The sequence below is a fragment of the Gossypium arboreum genome, chromosome 11 (genome assembly GCF_025698485.1).
Source record: "Gossypium arboreum isolate Shixiya-1 chromosome 11, ASM2569848v2, whole genome shotgun sequence".
Classification (NCBI taxonomy): Eukaryota; Viridiplantae; Streptophyta; class Magnoliopsida; order Malvales; family Malvaceae; genus Gossypium; species Gossypium arboreum.
Genome location: NC_069080.1, coordinates 95068547 through 95076515, shown reverse-complemented (window position 1 = coordinate 95076515; position 7969 = coordinate 95068547). Strand labels below are relative to the sequence as shown.

At 34.5% G+C, this 7969-nt stretch overlaps 1 non-coding gene across 1 annotated transcript; it reads right to left on the bottom strand.

Annotated features, from left to right (window-relative positions):
- Nucleotides 1-902: 902 nt before the first annotated feature.
- Nucleotides 903-1009, bottom strand: LOC128284888 (small nucleolar RNA R71). Its single transcript, XR_008275308.1, has one exon. It is a non-coding gene; the product is annotated as a small nucleolar RNA R71 (small nucleolar RNA).
- Between the last annotated feature and the right edge of the window lie 6960 nt (nucleotides 1010-7969).

Below are 7969 nucleotides of genomic sequence, written 5' to 3'. Positions count from 1 at the left end.
AATCATGCATTGGAAATTTTATTTTTATTTTATTATATTTTACTTAGTTAAATTCTATTTTTATTAAATTATTTTTCAAAACAAAAGATTTTCATTCACCACAGTGTTTTTAATTGCATTTCATTAGTATTTTCTTTGCACAGTCCCTGTGGGTACGATAACTCGACATTTACTTGTCACTTTATTACTTGTTGCGATTGTGTATACTTGCACATTTCCATCATTCCAAGTTTTGGTGCTGTTGCCAGGATTATTTTAAATGTCATTATTTGTGAATTTGTTAATTTTGCATTTTGGTTTATTTTTTTTGTTCAATTTTAACTTAATTAATTTTTCTCTGTTTTTTTCAGGTGTTTATGAGTATTGATCGAATTATTGATTTACTCCCCGTAGATCCTAAAATTGAAGGAAATTTTTGATAGTGAAGAAGCCAACCAGTTCAGAGAAGGATCGAAGAAATGAACTATGAAAATTCGAATCAAGGAAATGGAACAAACCCTACTCAAAATCCTATCCTTATTGTTGATGATAGGAATAGAGTTCTAAAACAATATGCCATGCCAGTGTTTCATGATCCCAATCTATGTATTATGAGACCCAAAATTGAGGCACAACAATTCGAGCTGAAGCCAATTATGTTCCAAATGCTTCAGACAGTGGACTAATTCAGTGGAATGCCTACCGAAGATCCTCACCTTCATTTAAGATTGTTTATAGTAGTGAGCGATTCTTTCAAGTTAGCCAGAGTACCCAAAGATGCACTACGATTAAAGTTGTTCCCATATTCGTTAAGGGATAGAGCTTGAGCCTGATTGAACTCATTGCCACCACATTTCATTACCATATGGTAAGAGTTAGCAAAAAGATTCCTTAGGAAGTATTTCCCACCTAGTAAGAATGCTAAGTTGAGGAACGAGATCACTACTTTCCAAAAAATGGATGACGAGTCCTTGTATGAGGCATGGGAAAGGTAAAAAGAATTATTATAGAAGTGCCATCATCATGGAATCTCGTATTGCATCCAAATTGAGACATTCTATAATGGTCTCAATGCTCATACGAGAATGGTAGTGGACACTTCTGCTAATGGTGCTCTCCTTTGTAAGTCTTATAACGAGGCTTATGAAATCATTGAGAGGATTATCAGAACAATTATCAATGGCCAACCAATCAATAGCATTAGAAAGACGAGTCGGTGGAGTACATGAAGTGGATACTCTCACTTCACTTGCATCTCAGGTATCCTCAATATCATCAATGCATAAAAATTTTACCACTAATGGGTTTAATAATTTTACAGCTCAACCACCGAATCAATTTAAAAATGTGGCCTTTGTTTATTATGGGGAAGGACATTCATTCAAAGAATGTCCACCACACCTAGAATCCGTGTATTACATGGGTAACCAGAATCAGAACCGAGGAAGGGAGGACTACAATCCAATTTTTATAACCCATCTTGGCGAAACCACCCTAATTTCTCTTGGAGTAACCAAGGGGCTAGACCTAGTAACACTTATGCCCAACCTCGACTGACTGAGCCACCTATTTTTACCTAACAAGTTCAAAAGCAACCCCAAGCTAAATCTTCCAATGGTTTATAAAACTTGTTGAAGGCATACATAGCCAAAAATGATGCATTGATCCAAAGTCAATCAGCCACATTGAAAAACTTGGAAAACTAAATGGGTCAGCTTGCAATTGAACTTAGGAACCGACCACAAGGTGCTTTACCTAGTGATATAGAGAATCTAAGAAATCCAGAGAATGAGCATTGTAAACCATTAACATTAAGGAACGGAAAGACATTAGAGCCCAACACTGTCGAAGTTGAAGAAGAGCTAGCTGATGAAATACGATAAGTTAACTTCTGAACCAATCAATTCTGATAAACTAACAACTTTTTTAGATGCAAAATTGCCACAAAAGATGAATCAACCAGTTCCAGTAAAGAATCCTCCACCATCCTGTCCTCAAAAACTTCAGAACCAAAAGCAGGAAGTCCAATTCCAGAAATTTCTAGACGTACTCAAGCAACTTCATATCAGCATTCTGTTGATAGAAGCACTTGAACAAATGTCGAATTACATCAAATTCATTAAGGATATCCTATCCAAGAAATGGAGCCTTGGAGAATTTGAGATAGTAGCCTTGATGAAGGAATGCAATGCATATCTTCAAGACAAACTACCCCAAATTTGAAAGATCCTGGATGTTTTACCATACGTTGCAACATTGTAGCAATATATTACAGTAAGGCATTATGCGATTTGGGTGTGAGCATTAACTTGATGCTCATGTTCATATTCAGAAAATTGGGGATAGGTGAAGTTAGACCTACTACAGTTATACTTTAATTAGTAGATCGATCTTTATCACATCTAGAAGGAAAAATTAATGATGTATTGGTATATGTAGATAAATTTATTTTCCCTACTGACATTGTTATTCTAGACTCTAAAGGAGATAAAAAGGTGCCAATCATCCTAGGAAGACCTTTCCTAGCAACTGGAAAGACCCTTATTGATGTGTAGAAAGGCGAGCTTACTATGCATGTTCAGGATGATCAGGTAACATTTAATGTTTTTAAGACTATGCGATTTCTTGACATAGTTGATGATTGTTCCGTAGTATCTGAGTTAGAGGAATTAGTCATGAAAAAAGAATTCAATTATGTTGAGGACCCATTGAAGCAAATTTTAACATCAGACCCACCAAGTGATTAAAAGGGCGAGGAATACTTAGCTTTGCTAGAAGCTAATCAAAAGGGATCTAATTCGCAATCCCACTTTGAATGTTTGAAGTTAGAAAGTAGAGATTATACCCAGCTAAAAGCATCAATTGAGGAGCTACCTAAATTAGAATTGAAGGTGTTTCCCTCATATTTAAAATATGTTTATTTAGAAGTTGATCAAAGAATAAGAAGAAAAACTTATTCGAGTATTGAAATAATTTAAGAAGGCTATAGGATAGACCATAGCCGATATTCGCGACATTAGTCTATCTGTTTGCATGCACAATATCATCTTGGAAGATGGCAAGAAATGGATGATTGATGGACAACGAAGACTGAACCCTATCATGAAGGACTTGGTAAAGAAAGAAATCATTAAGTGGTTAGATGCAGGTATAATTTACCTCATCTCAGACAGTTCGTGGGTAAGTCCGGTCAAGTGTGTGCCAAAGAAAAGAGGTATTACGGTCGTTGAGAATGATAATTGTAACACCCCTAACCCAAATCCATCGTCGGAATAGGGTTACGAAACATTACCAAAGTTTACAAATCAAACAAATAGAAATTTCAAACATTTCAGAACATATCAATATTCATATCAAAAACCAATCAAAATCATTCATATTGTCTCATATACGAGCCCTCGAGGCCCAAAATATGCATTATAAACAAGTCAAGACTAAATTGAAAAGTCAAAGAATTTTTCAAAAAACATTAAAAATTTTCAAAACTGCATGGGTCACATGGCCGTATGGGCATTTGAAATAGGGAGACACAGCCTTGTCCCAACCTGTGTCCGTGCCCGTGTAACTCACTAACTTAGGCCACATAGCCAAGCCACACGCCCATGTGCCAGGCCGTGTAATAGCCTGACTTGCAACCCTTCGAAAGCTACAGGAGATACACGGCTGTGTCATCTGGCCATGTGTCACACACGGCTAAGACACACACCCGTGTGGATGAAAATAGGCTATTTTTTAAGCCATATTTCTCACCCAAATTGACATGTACCTACAATCACCAATGCACATATACACAAGCCATTACAAAGTACCAAAGTCATGTGCATTCCATCTTTATTCATATGTTATAATCATATACAACCAATATGCCCTTAGGCACCTCCAAATGACAATATGTAACATGTATGATCATGAACTCATTTTGGTCAAAATGATCAACTAACTTTCAACTAGATTTGCATCAATACAAACCATTGAATTAACTTACCAAATGATACCAAATATACTACTCAATTAATAGCCTAAATATACATATATGTCTTTCATAGCAAAGTACCAATTCACAACAAGTTATAAATCATATACAATATGCACATTCAACTACCATTTCACCTTTCAAACACATTAAGCAAATCATCAACCATATTAAGGCTAATATTTACATGCCAAAACTAAGTTCATTAGAACACCAAAATACTACAGCTCAAGCCAAACCAAATGTTCATTTCAGCAATTAAAAACATAGACCAACATTAACCAAAATTCCTATACATGCCATTATAATCAAAATTAAAAATCCAAAATGTACCAAAAGAGCCGATGGATAGTGTGATATAGCTTCGACAAGCTTCCAACCTGAACAAACTTCCAATTCACTATAAAACATACAGAGTAAGCATTTAAGCTTACTAAGTTCGTATAACTTAGGATTTAACTTATCATTTAATCAAGTAATAGGTAAGTAACAAAGAATATCCCAACACATTTCGGCCAAATGCCTAAGCACATATACACCAACCATATTAGCCATGTAAATCCATATATATAAACCAATAATCATTGATGAGCTCAACAATTAATCAAGTTCCATATACATGTATCATCCATTTCATATATCTATATATCATGTAACATTATTTCCATATATTTCATGTGTATACCTATAATAGTTCGTATCAAACTCATATCATTTCGTATTAGAACATTTCCTGCTGAGCCGTTTAGAATACCATTGGATACTCAGTATAGCTTACATATAGTGTGCTAGCTCATTAACTGTAATCCGTCAATTCATGTACATGTATGCTCAGACGAGTTGTGAATCGGTATGCTCACTCGAGATATGGATCGGTATGCTCTCACAAGCTATAAATCGGTATGCTCTTACAGGATATGGAGTATCTGCGACACATGTAGGACCTTAACCAAATCATGTAACCCTAATGATAAGTCATTTGTATCCTACAGATTCCTACTGTTCAAATAGGGCTCGATAATTGTCGTACGTTATTAGATATGCAATCCATAATTATGTATAACAATTCATAACATATATATATATATATATATTTCAATTTAAAACATATAAACACAATTTAATTACATGAACTTACCTCGACGAGTATACATAGATACGGAGGTGATTAATCCGAGACTTTCTCTTTACCCCTATCTAACTCCGTACGAGGTCTAACTAGATCTATATGGATAAATTTAACTCAATTCAACATATATTTCATTCAATTTAATCCAAAACATATTTTTGGAAACTTTATCATTTTGCCCCTATACTTTTAATTCTTTGCAATTTAGTCCTAAGGTCATAAAAATGGAAATTTACATAATTTCACCACAACCCACTATGGCTGAATATCAGTTAGGTCCCTAGCATGCCCTATACTTCAATTATTTCACAATTTCACCATGAAACATTTTCTAATTTTCAATTTAGTCCTTAATTGACAATTTCATCAAAAATGCCTTTACAAAAAGTTGTTTATCTAACAACAACCATTCATTTTCTATCATCAAACTTCAAAAATCATGTATATTCAACAATGGTAAAACCCTAATACTTTAACAGTTTTACAAATTAATCCCCAAGCTAGCTAGATTAAGCTACAACGATCCCGAAAACATAGAAATCATAAAAAAAAGGGGACTAAAATACATACCATGTACTTGAAGCTTCTCCAATGGCTTCCTAAGCTTATTTTCAGTTGAGAATGAAACAAAAAGATGATAACTTGATTTATTTTTATTTAACTTATCTTTAATTACCTAATTACAATTATAACCTTTAAAAACTTTATTAATTACACAATTGCCAAGCCATGTACATCCAATATCACTATTTATGGTCTAATTACCATATAAGGGCTTCCACTTTAATGTTCTACAGCTATTTAATACCTTTAGCTATTAGAATTCAACTTTTACACTTTATACGATTTAGTCCTTTTTATCAAATTGAGCATGTAAACGGTAAAATTTCTTAACAAAATTTTTATACGGTATTACTATCATATAGTAGACAATAAAATAATTAGAAAATAAATTTTTTAACTTTATTTTTATGGTCCCGAAACCACTGTTCCGATGTAACTAAAAATGAGTTGTTACAAGAATAACGAATTAATACTGACTAGAACGGTTACGAGATGGAGAATTTGCATAGATTACCGAAAGTTGAACAAGGCAACTAGGAAAATGCATTTTCCTTTGCTATTCTTGGACCAGATGTTGGATAGACTTGTGGGGCGAGACTATTACTATTCTCTCGATGGATATTCGGGGTATAATCAAATTACAGTAGCACCAGAAGATCAACATAAAATGACATTCACATGCTCATACGGTACATTTTCATTTAGATTCATGTCATTTGGTTTATGTAATGCACCTGCTACATTTCAAAGATGTATGATGTCTATTTTTACTGACATGGTTGAAAAATATATAGAAGTATTTATTGATGATTTTTTAGTATTCGGAGATACATATGATGATTGCTTAGCCAATCTTGCCAAGGTACTAAAGCGGTGTGAAGAAACAAACCTCGTACTTAATTGGGAAAAATGTCATTTCATGGTATAAGAAGATATTATTCTAAAGCATCGAATAATGAGACATGGAATCGATGTAGATAAAGCAAAAGTAGATTTTATAGAGAAACTCCCACCCCTAACATCTATAAAAGGTGTTAGGAGCTTTTTGGGCCACGCCGGTTTCTACCAAAGATTTATCAAGGACTTTTCCAAAATTGCTAAACCTTTATGCAAATTATTGGAGAAGGACACGATGTTCAAATTTGATGAGGAGTGTTTAAGAGCTTTCAATAATTTGAAAATTTGATTAGTTTCAGCACCAATCATTGTCACACCAAACTGGGCTTTGCCATTTAAATTGATATGTGATGCAAGTGACTTCACAATTGGAGCTGTGATGGTCTAGCGAATGAGCAAAGTTTTTTATTCCATCTACTATGCAAGTCGGGCTTTGACAAAATCTTAATTTAATTATACGGTAACAAAGAAAGAGTTAGTTGCTATTGTGTTTGCTTTTGACAAGTTTCGATCTTATCTTGTAGGTACCAAAGTGATGGTCTATACGGATCATTCAGTAATTAAATACTTACTTGCCAAGAAAGATGCTAAACCGAGGTTGATCCGATGGGTACTTCTACTCCAAGAATTCGATCTAGAAATTCAAGATCGAAAGGAAGTAGAATTCCAAGTAGCAGACCACTTGTCTAGATTAAAGCCGCAATAAGGGACTTCTCTACTTATATCCATTCAAGAAACATTCCCAGATGAACACATACTCAAGGTAAATGATATCCATAATACCCCTTGGTTTGTTATTTTGCTAACTATCTAGCTTGTGGTTTGATGCCTCTCGAAAAGTCATATCAACAAAAGAAAAAGTTTCTTCACGATATGAAGTACTATTTCTAGGAAGAACCATACTTGTTCAGAAAGTGTGCAGAACAAATGATCAGGAGATGCATGGTAGAAGATGAAATACATGAGATTTTATATCATTACCATATAGCTCTGAGTGGGGGACACTTTGAAGGTACACGTACTACAGCCAAAGTATTGCAAGTCGGATTCTTTTGGCCAACACTATTCAAAGACATGTATACTTATGTAAAGAGTTGTAATCGATGCCAAAGGGTTGGAAACGTCACCATCAGAAATGAGATGCCCTGAACAAACATCATTGAGGTAGAACTATTCAATTTTTGAGGTATTGACCTCTTTGGTCCTTTTTTCCTCCTTCTTTTGGTCACAAGTACATATTGGTAGTAGTAGACTACATGTCTAAGTGGGTTGAGGCCAAGGCATATCGACGAATGATGCCAAGGTTTGATGAAGTTTTTGCAGAAACATGTGTTCACAAGGTTTGGAACTCCTAGGGCTATCATTAGTGATGAAGGGTCCCATTTTGTAAACAAATGGTTGAAATGGTTACTCGACAAACAATGGAG